The sequence below is a fragment of the Chelonoidis abingdonii genome, chromosome 1 (assembly GCF_003597395.2).
Source record: "Chelonoidis abingdonii isolate Lonesome George chromosome 1, CheloAbing_2.0, whole genome shotgun sequence".
Classification (NCBI taxonomy): Eukaryota; Metazoa; Chordata; order Testudines; family Testudinidae; genus Chelonoidis; species Chelonoidis abingdonii.
This window is the reverse complement of record NC_133769.1, coordinates 186,654,527-186,671,798: the sequence shown is the minus strand read 5'-3', so window position 1 is coordinate 186,671,798 and position 17,272 is coordinate 186,654,527. Positions and strand designations below refer to the sequence as shown.

General features: G+C 42.6%; 1 long non-coding RNA gene across 1 annotated transcript; it reads left to right on the top strand.

Moving 5' to 3' along the window:
* The first annotated feature begins 1,726 nt into the window (after positions 1–1,726).
* Positions 1,727–3,548, top strand: LOC142046252 (uncharacterized). Its single transcript, XR_012655139.1, has 2 exons — positions 1,727–1,956; positions 2,932–3,548. It is a non-coding gene; the product is annotated as an uncharacterized LOC142046252 (long non-coding RNA).
* Positions 3,549–17,272: the final 13,724 nt, after the last annotated feature.

Below are 17,272 nucleotides of genomic sequence, written 5' to 3'. Positions count from 1 at the left end.
ACCTGCCTGATGCAAGATTCATGCATGCCATGTCCTTTACTATCAATAAGCATTCTTTCTACTTACTTGCATTAAGCTCTGAATGTATGCCTTAGAAAATTATAGTGGCTTATTTAGTTTACAGTTAAAACAAAATCCATTCAATCTAATGTATACACAACCCATGCAGCATTTCAGAACTCTCATCCTTGAGTGAAATTCTACAGGGCATATCTTTTTCACAGTTGTTCTGAAAATTTAGAGAGAATTCAACTCAGTAGAGAATATCATACTGATGCACAAGGCATTTGCGACTTTAAGGACCCACAGTCCATTATTTTAAATATCTTCATATCAGACAACTCAGCAACTAAGGTAATGATTTATCAGTTGTGTAACATTTCCTACCAATTTAAAATATGGATACATCATAGAAACCAAAGCCTTAGTTTCATTTGCTATGTGGTTTTACTTCAAGGAAACTGGCTAACCTATATTATGTGCTGTGGGAGAAAGGTTTAAAGTATGTTTTCTGTAACTAGAAACTGGAACAAATAAAGAAATCAAATAATAACTCATACATTTATTTTGGCTGCTTCATTCAAAAGACCCAAATATTGCGGGTTTGAGGGAACAGAGGTTTCACACCTCAGTGGAGTCCACTCATTGCTTCCTAGCATGCAGGAGAAGCTACTGGCTGCTGTACTTCTTCAGAGGAGAACAACTGCTTGCTGAGGAGTAGGAAAGCTGGATTATGGCATTAGCTTCTCTCTCTTTCACCCCACCACCTTTTGGCGTGTCTTGTGCACAGTGAGCCATCTGAAGAGCACAGGAACTGCAGTTTTCTGTTATTGCTGGGTGTTTTCCCAACCTCCACAGGCACACACTTGCAGATCAACAGAGCACAGTTCGGTCTTATAGACAGCACCATAATATAGAAGTCACCTCTAGAGTGAAGGCAAGAGTTTTATCCTGTATTAGTTAAAATAGGAGGTAGGGGGAATGTTGGTCAAGAAGACAAAGGGAATTATCTTCCCTTAGGCCCAGTCTACACTACACTTTTATACCGAATTTAGCACCGTTAATCCGAATTAATCCTGCATCCGTCCACACAACGGAGCCATTTATATCGATATAAAGGGCTCTTAATACTGGTATCTGTAATCCTCCCAGACAAGGGGAGTAGCACTGAAATCGGTATTGCCATGTCGGATTAGGGTTAGTGTGGCCGCAATTTGATGGTATTGGCCTCTGGGCGCTATCCCACAATGCACCATTGTGACCACTCTGGACAACAATCTGAACTAGGAGGCACTGGCCAGGTAGACAGGAAAAGCCCCGCGAACTTTTGAATTTCATTTCCTGTTTGACAAGCATGGAGAGCTGATCAGTACAGGTGACCACGCAGTGCTCATCAGCGCAGGTAAACATGCAGTCTGAGAATCGAAAAAGAGCTCCAGCATGGACCGCACGGGAGGTACTGGATCTGATCGCTGTATGGGGAGAGGATTCCATGCTAACAGAACTCCATTCCAAAAGACAAAATGAAAAAATATTTGAAAAAATCTCCAAGGCCATGATGGAGAGAGGCCATACCAGCGACTCAGTACAGTGCTGTGTGAAAGTTAAGGAGCTCAGACAAGCCTACCAGAAAACCAAAGAAGCAAACGGAAGGTCCAGGGCAGGGCCGCAGACATGTCACTTCTATGCTGAGCTGCATGCAATTCTAGGGAGTGTCCGCCACCACTACCCCACCCTAACTGTGGATTCCGAGGCGGGAGTAATCTTAGCCATGCCTGAGGATTCTGCAGACGGAGAAGATGAGGAGGAGGAGGAGGAAGAGGAGGACGAGCTTGCAGAGAGCGTAGCACTCCGTTCTCCCCAACAGCCAGGAGCTTTTTCTCAGCCTGATGGAATTACCCTCCCAGCCCTCCCAAGCCACTATCCCACACAATGAAGCCATGGAAGGGACCTCTGGTGAGTGTACCTTTGTAAATATAAAACATGGTTTAAAAGCAAGCATTTTTTAATTATTAATTTGCCCTGAGAACTTGGGATGCGTTTGCAGCCAGTACAGCTACTGGAAAAGTCTGTTAACGTGTCTGGGGATGGGGCGGAAATCCTCCAGGGACATCTCAATGAAGCTCTCCTGGAGGTACTCCAAAAGCCTTTGCAGAAGCTTTCTGGGCAGCGCAGCCTTATTTCGTCCTCCATGATAGGACATTTGACCACACCATGCATGTAGCAAGTAATCTGGTATCACTGCATGACAAAGCCTGGCAGCATATGGTCCCGGTGTTTGCTGCCATTCAAGCAACATCCGTTCTTTATCTCCCTGTGTTATCCTCAGGAGAGTGATATCGTTCATAGTAACCTGGTTGAAATACGGGAATTTATTTAAGGGGAGAGAGGTGGCCTTTCCTACTGGACTGTTTGCCTGTAGCTGAAAAAAAATCCTTCCCTGCAGTTAGCCAAGGGGCAGGGGTGAGATGGGGAGTGGCGATTGACACTGAGCTTTTTCGCGTTTGGCTAGCAGGGATCTTCCCTGATACTATCCACGTGGTGGGGGGAGGGGTAATGAGATCATTCCAGGGAATTGGATGTGGAGGTTGGTTTCTGCTGCTGCATGTTAACAGGAAAGACGCAGCACTCAATGGGATTTTCTTGGTATTTGGGAAAGGAGGGCACTGGGTATATAAGGTTGCAGAAGCCGAAAGACAGTGGCTTACTATGGCGGCATGCAAGTCGAATTCTGTTGCCCAGACCTGCGTCTGTGATCTCTAACACCAAAGCCGCAGGCACTCAATATTAAGATGCAAAATGCGACCTTGTACTGAAATCACATGTGCAATGTAATGTGAATAGCGTTGTTCATCATGAAAGAGTATAAACATTGTTCTGTAAAATGTATCATTTTAAATACTTCTCTCTCTTTTTCCCTCCCTCCTGCAGCTGCAAATTTTTCAAGCCTCCCTGCTCTGTTCCAAAGGCTATCTCAGATAAGGCGATGGATAAAAAAGACACGAGATGAAATGTTCTCAGAAATCATGGAAGTGACCCACAGTGAAAGAGCTCATCTGAATGAGTGGAAGGATGGGGTATCAAATTACAGGAAAGATGCCAGTGAATGTGAGGACAGGAGGGATGCTCAAGATGAGAGATGGTGGCAGGAAGATCAGAGGTGTCAGCAGGAAGATCAGCAGTGGCGGAATGCAACACTGGGGCTGCTGTGAGATCAAACTGACATGCTCCGGCGTCTGGTGGAGCTTCAAGAACGGCAGTAGGATCACAGAGTGGCACTGCAGCCCCTGTATAACCACCCTCCCCCCTCACCATGTTCCATAGCCTCTTCACTCAGACGTGCAAGAACGCATAGGGGGAGGCTCCGTGCACCCGCCCACTCCACCCCAGTGGACAGCCCAACCAAAAGGCTGTCATTATTTTGAAAAAAATGTAGTGGCCTCTTCCTTCCCTCGTATCCTCCTCCCAAACCCCACTCGGGCTACCTTGTCAGTTCTCTCCCTCTTTTTATAATGAATTAATAAAGAATACATGATTTTTAAATGATAGTGACTTTATTTCCTTAAGCAAGCTGCAATCGAAGGGGGAGGGTGGGTTGCTTACAGGGAATGAGTCAATCAAGGGGGTGGGTTTTCATCAAGGAGAAACAAACACAACAGTCACACCGTATCCTGGTCCGTGATGAAACTGGTTTTCAAAGCTTCTCTGATGCGCACCGCTTCCTGATGTGTTTTCTAATTGCCCTGGTGTCTGGCTGCACGTAATTAGTGGCCAGGTGATTTGCCTCAGCCTCCCACCCTACTATAGAGGTCTCCCCCTTACTCTCACAGAGATTGTGGAGCACACAGCAAGCAGCAATAACAATGGAGATATTGGTTTGTCTGACGTCTGAGCGAGTAGTAATGTGTGCCAGCGTGCCTTTAAACAGCCAAATGCACATTCTACCACCATTCTGCACTTGCTCAGCCTGTAGTTGAACAGCTCCTGACTACTGTCCAGTTTGCCTGGGTATGGCTTCAAGAGCCATGGCATCAAGGGGTAGACTGGGTCCCGCAGGATAACTACAGGCATTTCAACATCCCCAACTGTTATTTTCTGGTCTGGGAAGTAATTCCCTTGCTACAGCCATTTAAACAGATTAGTGTTCCTGAAGACACGGGTATCATGAACCCTTCCTGGCCATCCACCTTTGATGTTGGTGAAAAGTCCCTTGTGATCCACCAGTGTTTGCAGCACCATGGAAAAGTACCCCTTGCAGTTTATGTACTGGGTGCCCTGGTGCTCCGGCGCCCAGATAGGGATATGGGTTTCATCTATCACCCCACCACAGTTAGGGAATCCCATTGCAGCAAAGCCATCCACTATGACCTGCACATTTCCCAGAGTCACTACCTTTCATAGCAGCAGTTTAGTGATTGCTTTGGCTACTTGCATCACAGCAGCGCCCACAGTAGATTTGCCCACTCCAAATTGATTCCCAACTGACTGGTAGCTGTCTGGCACTGCAAGCTTCCAGAGGGCTATTGCCACTCACTTCTCAACTGTGAAGGCTGCTCTCATCTTGGTATTCTGACATTTCAGGGCAGGGGAAAGCAAGTCACAAAGTTCCATGAAAGTGCCCTTACTCATGCAAAAGTTTCGCAGCCACTGGGAATCGTCCCACACCTGCAACACTATGTGGTCCACCAGTCTGGGCTTGTTTCCTGGGCCCAAAATCGGTGTTCAATGGCTAGAACCTGCCCCATTACCAGCATGATCTCCAAAGCGCAGGAGCCCCTGGTTTGAGAGAATTCTGTGTCCACGTCCTCATCACTCTCATAGTAGTGCTGCCGTAGCTGCCTCCTCGTCTGGTTTTGCAAGTCCTGGTTCAGCATAGACTGCACGAGAATGTGTGAGGTGTTTACAGTGTCCATGACTGTTGTCTTGAGCTGAGTAGGCTCCATGCTTGCCGTGGTATGGCATCTGCACAGTTCACCCAGAAAAAAAGGCGTGAAATGGTTGTCTGCCACTGCTTTCACAGAGGGAGGGGTGAGGCTGTACCCAGAACCACCCGCGACAATGTTTTTTGCTCCATCAGGCACTGGGATCTCAACCCAGAATTCCAATGGGCGGAGGAGACTGAAGAACTATGGGATAGCTATGGGATAGCTACCCACAGTGCAACGCTACGGAAATCGACGCTAGCCTCGGACCATGGACACACACCGCCAAATTAATGTGCTTAGTGTGGCCGCGTGCACTCGACTTTATATAATCTGTTTCTAAATACCGGTTTCTGTAAATTGGAATAGCCCCGTAGTGTAGACATACCCCTAACATAATATCATGGGATCTTTAAAGTGCATGGAAAGAAGACAGGACCTCTGTTTTTCAGATCTTAACAAAGGACCACACAAGGCTCAGCTCCATTCTCACTGAAATTAAAGGAAGTTTTCCCATTGACAATAATGGGAACTAGACTGGCCCTATAGCAAGCAGCATAACACTCAATTTATTTGCCTCTGAACAGCGAGGAATGGATGAGTCAGCAATATCATGGTCACTTTGAGACTGGCCTAGCTCAAAGTACTCCAGGAAACTGTTAACACATCAGCAGGATGCACATGGACTGTTAGATCACAGCAGGCTAGTGTACAGTATAATCACATTTTACTTTGCTGCAAACTAAATGTTCTTGTAGACAAGCCCTGAGAGAAAAGATTAAAACAAAACATCTGCATAGGCCTAAGTCTCCATTTACCTTGAGTTGTCATTTAACCCAGTACTAAATGAGTGGAAAGCAATTATAGAACCACTCCAATAGGTTGTATTTTACACTCACTTAGCACTGGTATAAGTGACTGGATGCCTCCCAATTATACGTTAAACAAGTTGACAAGCATTTGTGGTTACTTCTCCATTCCTTTCTCCAAGAGGAAAAGGTGCATGTAAGATTTGTTGTGGGGGTTTGGAAGCTGGTGTTGCATCTGAATCTACAGATTGCTGTAGAAACATCCAGAATAGAGAAATTATTATTGCACAAATAATTAGAAATAAGAGGATAAAATTATGAATGGAAAAATGTAGGGTCAATATCAGGGGGAAAAAAAAAACCTTTTTGTAAGTGAAGTCTATTCAGGGGCAGAATTGTCTCCCCTAAAGAAGGTGCCAAGAGACCTTTGACCTGAGATATTTAAAGTTAGGACAGTGTGGTTGAGAATGTACTACAGGGAATGTACTGCTTTATCATCCTAATTTATTATGATGGATTGCCTGCTGTCATTGTACATAGCACTATGCAAACACTGGAAGACAGTCCCTGCCCTAAGGTGCTTATCCTTTAAATCAGACACAGATAATAGAGTTCAGACACATAAAACACCAGTTGAGTCCAAAATGGAAGCTCTGCCAACATTTTTAATAAGATGGAGGTATGCTGGTTAAGCCATCTGAGGATTTGGGCTTCTCTTTAGTGGACTATTATTTAGGGTCTTCACTTAAGAATTACAATAAAAGATTTAACTAAGGAGAGACTATTGATTCTACAAGAAGATGGAGCTACAAACATAATGAGCTCTGAGCAGAATGAAGAGCTGAGGAGTACTAAGTGTACTAAGCTAAATTGCTGTGCACTAATTTCCCCATGTACACAAGGTTTAGAGATCAAGAACAAATGAGAACAGAATGATAGGTACTGAAGCAGGATCCTTTGTCTGTCTTGGCTATTTACACTTCAAATTCTTTGGGGCTCTTATTATATGTATGTACAGTACAGCTGGTCAAGGATTTTCTGTCAAAATGATTTTAACAGAAAAATGCAGTTCCCCCCAAATCAAAATTTTATCATTTATTTTTAATTTTCAGTTGAGAAAGTTGGTTTATTTTGAACCAAATCAAACTTTCCCATTCACTGAACTAAACTGAAACATGGAGCTGAATCTGCTGACGCAGCATGGTGCCTCATGGGAATTGTAGTTCAGGTTCCATATGTCTACATTCTTCCCTATAGGCAAGGCTCCTTGGCCAGACTACATCTCCCATGCATAATGGGCTCCCCTCTGACAGAGTTGCATGTATATCATCGGAATCAAACCTTAGGCAGATGCAATTCAATCCAGCAACCCAAAGCAAATTACTTCCTTTCAGTAATTTTGAAATTTCACTTTGTTAGAAATATCAAAATGACACATTTCAACGCTTCCAAATGGGATTTTTTCAATTTGTGAAAAATTTCCTTCTTTTGACTTGTTATCCAGATTCAAGATGAAAACAAATGTCAAAATTTCCCATGGATTAAAAGTTTGATTTTTCACTAAGCTCTAATGTACAGTGCCTACTATAATGAGTCTCTGAGCATGGCTGAGTTTCTACCATAATACAAATAAAAATAAAATTTCACCTAACTACTAATAGCCAGATTCTGGCTCTTTAGTCACAACTTGTTGTACTTTGTTCTACAATTATTTTCACCGAAATAAATAGGACTACCTTCTCAGGGCAAGTGTAGTGAAATCTAGCCATAGCAATGTAAAAAGTGAATGTGAGGGCTGATTATCTTTTTAAAGCTCCATCTCAAATAACTATCAAGGAAAAATAATGGTAAAACAGAATGAAGCAAATCAAATTAAGAAATCAAACCTAAAATAGCCCTCAAAATTGACTGGTCTTTCACAGAAAAATAGCGTCCTCAACAGAAATCCTGTATTCATATCTTTATTTTAGGCTTAATTTTAATTGTGAGTTGCTATTTCATTTTATTTATGTGCATCAGCCTGTACCCAGAGACATAAAGTACTGCATATATGGGCATACACAAAATAATATATTCGTATTTTCATACAGTTATGTTATCACTTGTCCTTCTGGGAAGAGTAATATGGAAACAACTGACGCTGATGCGATTACATGTTTATGCTATCTTTACAATCAGAATATCATTATCATTAAACAGAGGTGGCTGAAAAATGTGAAGACTTTTGTGTGTGTGTGAAGGGGAGGAATTTATTCAATGTTTCTATATTTGAAAAATTTCAATAACTTCCAGTAATGTTTTATAGCATTGAACATGTCTGGTTTCAAGGAAGCATTTTCAAACAGTTGGAAACAAAACAGGAAAATCAAAAATAATTTTTGAAAAAAATTGTCCAATGTCCTCCTATTTAGAAAAAATATCTTCCAAATTCCCAGATTTAATATTTTTATAAATGGAAATAGAGATGTGTTGATGATAAAAATTCCCAGGAAAGATGCTTCAGCAGAGATTCATGAGCGGGTCTATGTCCTGTATGGTATAGGGTCAATAGTTATATTGTCAAGAAAAACAATGATATTGTCAAGAGGGCGAACCCAGTTATATTGATATCTGCACACAGTGCTGTTCAAGAAAGTGACATAATAAATCCCTCTGCTCTATGTCAAGGACTGATCCACCTGCTTAACTCAAATATTTGAAGAAATGCAAAATTGATCTGCCACCATCCAGTTTTTCTGAAGTGACATGCTATAACGGGGCATCATCTGAGGTCCCAGGAAACCTCTCAGACTCTGTTAGCAAGTAGCAGCTTTGTGTGATTGTATTTATATTCCTATCACCAAACACCAGTATGGTTTTGTGCAGCAAAGTGCTTACAGTGTTTCTTGCCCTATAACGCTTTCTCACAGGGCCAAAGAGGAACAGAGGTCTCCCCTTTCTTGGGATCTCAGAGCATACTGGGCTCATCTATCCCAGGTCCTAGAAGGATAGATAGATGGCTCACTGCCATTGGTCCATGGTCTAGGGCAGGGGTCGGCAACCTTTCAGCAGTGGTGTGCCGAGTCTTCATTTATACACTCTAATTTAAGGATTCACGTGCCGGTAATACATTTTAACATTTTTTTAGAAGGTCTCTCTATAAGTCTATAATATATAACCAAAACTACTGTTATATGTAAAGTAAACAAGGTTTGCAAAATGTTTCAGAAGCTTTATTTAAAATTAAATTAAAATACAGATCTTATCAGTTTAGTGTGATCCTTGCCCTTGCTTTTCCTTGCTGAGTTTTCCAATGTCTTGGATACTTTAAGCTGCACACAGGCTTCTGAGCGATCAGTTGTTAAGTGGCTCCGAGAGGGACAGAAGACAGATTTCATGTGTGAAAATACCTGTTCACACAGGTATGTGGATCCAAACGCTGAAAGCATTGCAAATGCAATTTTCTTCAAACAGTTAAATTTCACTGGCAGGGACATCCAGCAGGTCAGAACAGAGGCCCCATGATGTCTCTCGGTAGCTTCAAGAGCGCTCCACAGATCTACAAACTTTGATGTCCACAGTTCTGAGTTTTTTAACTGAATGAGCTGCATTTCGAAATCTTCAACACCCATCCACTGAAATACAGACAAATCCAAGTCACTTTCGTTGAACTTTTCAGGTTTAATTAGAAAAGAAAGCATTGGGCCAAATCACTGGAAATCTTGAAATCTGTCAGAAAATTCTGATTCCAGTTCTTGCATGTACTTTCCAGTCTCATTAACATTGACAGAGCAACGTGTCGATGGCTCTTTTATGAGTTGTAAGTAGTGGAAAGTAGAAGTTTGAATATCCCTGGAAAAAACTGCTAGTTTCATAACAAATGCTTTCAAGGCTTCATAAAGATCCAGAACTCTTTGCCCTGCACCCCGGAGGCAGAGGTTGAGTTCATTTAGGCGAGCAGTGATATCAATTAGAAACATGAGCTTACACAGCCATTGGTCATCATCCAGTTCAGAGAATTTTTGTTCTTTTTCCAACAAAAAGGCCTTGATTGCATCAAAACAGTTTACAAAGCGCATCAAAACCTTGCCACGACTTAGCCACTGAATGTTGCTATGAAGTGGAATGCTATTATAAGCACTGTCCATCTCTTCTAGCAGTGCTTGAAACTGTCTGTGAGTCAAAGCAGATCAAGCAACAAGGAAATTTACAATTCTCACCATGGTAGTGATCACATTATTAAGCTCTGAATTAGAAATCTTAGCACACAGGTTTTCGTGATGGATGATACAGTGAAATTTGACTGTCGGATGGCCAATTTGATCTTCAAGTAACTTTACAAATCCCTTCTGTTTTCCCACCAGGGCAGGCGCACCATCTGTTGTCACACAAAATATTTTTCTGATGTCAGCTTCTTGTTCTTCAAAATGGTTTACAAAACTTTCCAGTATATCTTCCCCCTTTGTTGTGCCAGGCAGGGGTTTTAGGCAACAAAGTTCCCCTTGGATTTCATCGGAAGCACAATATCTTGCAACAACTGCCAAAAGTGGAACACCGTTTATATCCACGCTCTCATCAACTGCAACACTAAACACTGCTGTGTCTTTCAATGCAGTTGTCTGCTTTTCCTTAATGTTTTCTGCCATTTCACTTATGCATCTCTCAACTGTTCTGGCAGAAATGGGCAGTTCTTTTATTCTAGATATGATTGTATCTTTATTTGGCAAATCATTAAACAAAATCTCCGAACTGCTGAGGAAAACTTATTTTATATATTCCCCATCTGTAAACGGCTTTCTGTTTTTTGCAATGCACTGTGCAATCTTGTAACTTCCTTCTGTAGCTTGATTTTTACTTACACTTAAGCTTTTAAAAACACTGCTTTGCTTCTCATAGGCTGCTACTGCCTTTTTGATTGATTCACTCTTGTCTGCTTCGTCAAGAAAGGTTTTCTCATGCTTCGTTTCAAAATGTCGTCAAACACTTGATGTGCGACACACAACATTTTCATAACAGAAAGCACAAATAGCATGGTCCTTCTTTTCAATAAATCCAAATGCGTCTGTCCAAGCAGGCTGAAATGATCGGACATCTAGCTTTGCTTTCTTAGGAGCTGCCATTTTGTCAAATGTTCCCTTCAACTCTCAGTGTGGAAAAAAATGGCAATAGAAGGCAGGCACACAGTCAAATGCAGTGTGGGCTGAGATAAGCAATTTTTCGATGTGGGTGCTGAGCTGCACCCCCCTCTTGCCTCATGTGCAATCCTCACTGTTCCAGGCTGGGGACAGTGGGCCACAGCAGGGAGGCTGCAGAACATTGATCCAAGGCCAAGAGCAGAGCCCAGGGTGGCCTGCTGGGACTCCAGGCCAGAAAGCAGACTGAGCAAGGCTGGAGATCCAGACCTCGGCTGGCAGGAGGTCAGCAGCTGGAACCCCAGATTGACAGCTGAGGTGAGTGGAGCTAGCCACTGGTAGGGCTGAGCAGGGCCAGAGGCCTGCTCTGTCTGGCAGGGGACCTGCGCAAGGTAAGTGGGGCTGTGGCGGGGGGGACCCCAGATGGCAAAGGGCCAGCAGCCAGAACCCCAGAACAGTGACTAAGCAGCTCAGCCTGCTGCCCCTCTGGGGTTTCAGCCGCTGGCTCCTGCCAGCCAAGATTTCAGCCCTCTGCCAGCCTGTGGTTCATTCACCCAGGCCAGCAGTGGATGCTGAGGAGGTTGCAGCGGGGAATATCCTGGCTGGCAAGGAGCCAGCAGCGAGAATCCCAGAGCGGCGGTGGGCTGAGTGACTCAGCCCATCCCGCTCTGGGGTTTCGGCCACTGGCTCCTGCCAGCTGGGGTCTCAGCCCGCTGTCAGCCTGGGGTTCCTTCACCCAGGCCAGCAGCAGGCGCTGAGTGGGACCAGCAGTGGGACACCAGCTGGCAGGAGCCAGCATCAGAAAGCCCCAATCCAGGAGCAGGCAGCTCAGCCCGTGCCACACACCATCAAAAATCACCTTTGGCATGCGTGCCATAGGTTGCCAACCCCTGGTCTAGGAAATATGGCTCATCAGCAGTCGCAAGGCAGAAGGAAGACTCAGGAACAGACATTGGCAGGAGGTTCAGGCCTCTATAGACATTAGGACATTGCTACAGTTTATGGTGATATTGGATTCGCTGGCTGCAGTCCTCAAATGAAATACATGCAGTGGCAGTGCTTGAATTCAGGGAATATTCAGTAGGTGGTTCTCCCATACTATACTCTCTCCTCTGAGTTCTAGTGACTGAAAGAAGTTGGCAAAATGTCATAGCAGATGCTTATTTTTAGGAAAGAGACCATTTTCTTTGAGTAATGCAGAATTCTATACAAATATAATCTTTTCTGAAATAAGTACCACAATAAATAAACTTGATGAGCAGTTTTTAAATATGATCAGCAACCTGATCATACATATCATACAAACCACAAATCAATTGTCCAGGAGTCTGACATTTTATTTGTAACCAGAATGAAACCAGTGTCAAATAACATATATGCTCGTAACAACAGAACAGCTGTCATTTTGCTATGACTGTTGACACAATTTTGGAGATAAGAAGATTCAGAGATTTTGTTCATGTTTTTGAGCTAAACAGAGATGGGATTATAGGTTTAACTATAAACATAAGCTGGATATGGCCTTAGCATAAAGTCTTATAGCAAGCATTTTCTAAAAACATTCAGAAAATTCTATTTTACTTTTAATTCATTGTAGCTGTAGTATTAGGAATACTGTTGCAAAATCCTACCTCAACTCCTCAAAGTAGTGCAGCAGTGACTGGCTTTTCTGACAGCATTTTCTGAAAGTGAAGCGTTTTCTTCAGTAGGTTCAACTATGTTATTAAGGTGTCAGACTACCAACCCAGGGAGAAGACAATTGTCCTCTTTCTTGAGATTGGGTGCTAGCTAAGTTGAGGAGGTAAATGCACCACTGACAGCATAGCCAGTGGGTGGATGAAGAAATGACTAAAACAAAATGAATAAATAGGCCCCAACTCCTTGTGCGCTCCTCAATCCATTCTACAATGGTGGTGGGGAGTTCAGTCAATGCTAGGCTGGTAAGAATCTCAGTAGCCAGAAAAAGGATTGCCCTCTCAGTGTGCACCTATAACTGCAGGACACTGATGAGAGATGATTTGATCAACTATATAATGGAGGAGAAGGCAAGGACAGCCTACAACATTCTTGATCTTTGCGAAACAAGATGAAGAAAGGAGATGGAAGTGAAGTGGAGAGACAAAACACCATCATGTTGGGAAAAGGAGAAAGCGTGAGAACCATTGGAGGAATTGGCTTCATCATCAAGGAATGGTCTCCAAAAATCATCTCCTGCAAGTTCAAGTCATCGCGCATCAGAGTACTACACCTCCAACTGAACAAGAACAGCACCGTCTAGATTATTCAGATCTGTGCTTCCACAAACAAAGATGACAATGTGGAAGAATTCTACCAGGGGTTAGAGAAAACCCTCGCTCAAAAATCCATATATACAATTGCAATGGGAGATTTCAATGCCAACATTGGAAGAGGGAAAGAAGGTAAAAAGTTTATTGGAAGGTCTGGCGTCAGCAAACAGAATCCATACAGAGAGTGGCTGGCAACTCTGGCAGAGACGAAAGAAATGTTCATTGATAACAACTGGTTTAAGAAGAAGGCCAAGAGGAGATGGACATGGATCACGCCCAATGCAAAGAATGAGAATGAGATTGACTATAGTCTGATTGATAAGTGGCTCATTGCACAGAACTTCTCAGTAGTACTATCATTTAACACAGGTAGTGACCATCGCTTGCTCAGAGCAAAGCTCAAATTCAACAAAAAGGTGGAAAAGAAAACACTACAGATGGCAAATCAGAGACAGCAGCCAAAAATATTCAACGAGGCAATCTTGAAAGTGATCATTTCCAAGGAAGACTGGAGTCTTACAAATAACTGCAATGAGGATTATAAAAACTTCACTGATAAATTGAGGCAATGCATGATATTAGCTGAGAAAGAAAGACAAAAAACAGTGAAAGGAAGAATCTTGGAGGAAAAGCAGAACTTGCTAGATAAGGAGGAATATGAAGTGAAATGATGGTGACAAACTTGAGTACTCCCTTCTCTGCAACTTGATAAGAAGACTACTAAAGGAGGACTTCGAGAAATACCAAAATAAAAGGCTCTTAGAGACCATTAAAGAAGCTTGAAAGATGCAAAAGGGAATTGACAGCATACAGGTCAGCAATAATGACACTGAAGAACAGGGACAGAAAATGAGTAATTGACAGAACAGGGATGGAAGCAGTCTGCAAAGATTCCTACACTGATCTGTTCATGTCTCAGATAAGTCACAGTACCAACACTTCAACAGACCAACGACCATGTACTCCCAGTCCTTGTCAGTGAAGTTTGACATGCAGTTCACCAAATGAAGGAAGGAAAAGCCCCAGGTAAAGATGCACTAACTGTCAAAATTATAAGAGTTGGAGGCCAAGACCTCTGGGAAACCCTTGCTCAGAGGTTTAGTGGTTACTTGAAAATGCAGAAGATACCTAGCTGGAAGAAGTCCACTACCATTGTGCTGTACAAGAAGGGCAATCATGAAGATCTAAAGATATATCTTCCAATATTCCTGCTCTCACATGTCTACAAGCTGTTCACCAAAATAAGAACAAACCAACTCTCACAGAGTCTAGATGAGCAGTAGCCAAGAGAGCAGGCAAGCTTTTGAAGGAATTTCAGCACAATGGACCATATTTTCACTATCAACCAGCTATTGGAACACTCAAGGGAATACAAATTCCTTTATGTATTGTCTTCGTTGACTATGAAAAAGTGTTTGACAGCGTAGAGATCTATGCAATGCTGAAAGCTCTTGCAGAGCAGAGCATCAACACAAATTATATCAAACTATTAAAGGAAGCAAATTCTGACTGCACTACAAATGTAACAATATTTGATACCCCAGTAGCATCCCAGTCAAGAAATGTGTGGAACAAGGAGACAAGGTTTCACCAAAATGCTTCACAGCCTGCCTCAAAAGGCAGATGAATCAGAAGGAGGCAGATGAATCGGAAGGGTGAAATCAATATCATTGGAGAGCAGTTAAACCATCTCAGATTCACGGACAATATTGTGTTGATCACCAAAAATACTATCACACTACAGAAAATGCTGTGAGAACTCAACACAAAAAGCAGCCACATCAAACTGAAAATTAACAGCTTCAAAATAAAATTTATGCAGCCTGATACCTTGGCAAAAGCCCAAATAACGATCAAGGGAGAACAAATAGAAGAAGTTGAGCAACATGTATATTTTGCCCAAGAAACATGTACCACAATCAGGAAGGTGAACTCTTGTGAAGAAAGAAAGTAGGTTGGTGAGCATTCAATTCTATCAGGATGTCCTCCAAGGAAAAATCAACAAGGCAACAGGCGCCAGCCTCTTCAACTCAACAGTACTGCCAGCAATGTTGTACAGCAGCATAACATGGGAACTGACAAAGACAGAGAAGCAGCAACTGTCTGTCACAGAGAGGAATGGAAAGAAGAATTCTGGGAATTTCAATCCTGCAATTGAGTCCCCAATGAAGTGATCAGACAGCAGAGTGTAGTGCAGGACATCGTTATTAAGAGCAGGCAGAGTAAAATGCGATGGGCCAGACATATAGCGAGGCTCATAGATGGACTGCAGCTGTTGTCGAGTGGTACTAATGAGAACTGAAACAACAACTTGGCCAATCTCCAAAGAGATAGGAAGATTTTATCATGAAAAGGCATGGCCACACATGGAGAAAGAAGGCCAGGATATGAGAAGAATGGAAGAAGTGTTGTGCAATGTATGGGGTGAAGGACCGACTGATCAAGGTGATCAGGGATACCAGAGCCAATGTTTCACCTTCACTTTCATTATTAACCTCTATTTTCACAGAATTAAAAAGCAGCCAGATAATATGACTTCAGCTTGAGAAATTTAGCATATAGAGTCTCAGAGTCAGACCAATTTTTTTTTAATTAGATCAACCATTTTTAAGTTTAAATAAGTAGAAACTATGTCAGGTCACTTTAAACATTTAAACTCCTTTAACTAAAGGGAGGCTTTATTGTTATAATGACATATGGAGATCCAACATCCATAACACACAAATCAAATGCCAATGAAGACAGCTGGTCAAATTCATTCTTGGGGTATAGGGACAAATCCACTGATGACAATGATGTTACATCTCTTTACACCAAGGCTGAGTTAGCTCAGACATGAGAATCAAGCATCTTACATTTAAAGAATCATACGTGACAATTTCACAAACAGACATGGGTCCAATGTGAGAAAAATATCAAACTCCAGTGCATCCTCCCTTTCAAATATTGCATAAGGATTTCTAGTTGCTGGTTAAAGTAAGCAACCATATTAAAGGACATGCTAGTCATATGAACAATATACAGATCCTGTATTTCACCTTTTATTAAATTTTTGCAATATAAAGCTTCTGGTTTGAAATGTGGCATTCATCAAAAAAATAAAAACGTACTATGGGCCTGATCTGAAGCTCACTGGAGTCAATAGAAATACTCCCACTGACTCTGGTGAGCTCTGGATCAGGGCCTATGGGAACTTCTAAATGCCTTTTCCTACAGTTCTCCTGGAAAAAAAGAGATATAACAAACTTTCATAGAGAACCTTTTTGTAGGGTGTAAATAGAGATACCATGCACCATTGCTGTCCTCAGCTTTAGCCAATAAACAGTTTTCCCTCAGATAAGCTGAACCCTTTGACAGATAAGATTATTATTTTGCCTTTTTTGGGGCATTTGTCAATTTCTAACTCTGACCACTGAACACATAGCTACTGTTTGTTCTCAAAACAGTTTCTCTGTAGTGGCTGATGCAGCTGCAGTCTGAGTCTGTTATTACCGCACCTGCAGTTTTTCCTGCGTGTGAGACTAGGTGGTGGTCAGGTTTTACTTTGGGAGAAACTGGATGCAGCCCTAGCCAAACTGAGACAGCTGCCAGTTATGTAAAAGACAGAGCAGCTGTGGGCATGGAGTTGTTTATGATTTGCACCAGTGCAGTGGAGAGTAGTAAGTAGAGTACAGTATTCCATCAGATACTCTTCGGAAGTGTAAGCTGGTAGCCCAACTCACCAGGCAGGTCATCAGATATAACCCCCCAAAAGGCAGGAGTTCAGTCCCTTTCTTCAGGGGCCAGTTTATTTCCCCAAAACAGTCCAATATCAGTTAATAGATAAACCATAATGTTCTGCCTGGACCCTTCTCTGTCCTTTCTCCTGACCTGCGCCTCATTCAAGCACCTACCGAATCTCCACAAGTCTCTACACACTCCTTGGTCCTTTACCTCAGAACCAAGTGATCTGCAAGCTATCACAGACCCATCATGTAAAAGCAGCTAATAAGTCATAATTGGGCTAAGACTACCTCCCTAAAGGGCCATCCCACCCTGAGACAGAAGCACATTTCAATGGCTTCCACTGAAGTAACATCAACTCTCTCATTTGAGGTATATTGCTTCCCTCAGATCAGCATGAGAGATGTCGGCTCTGATTT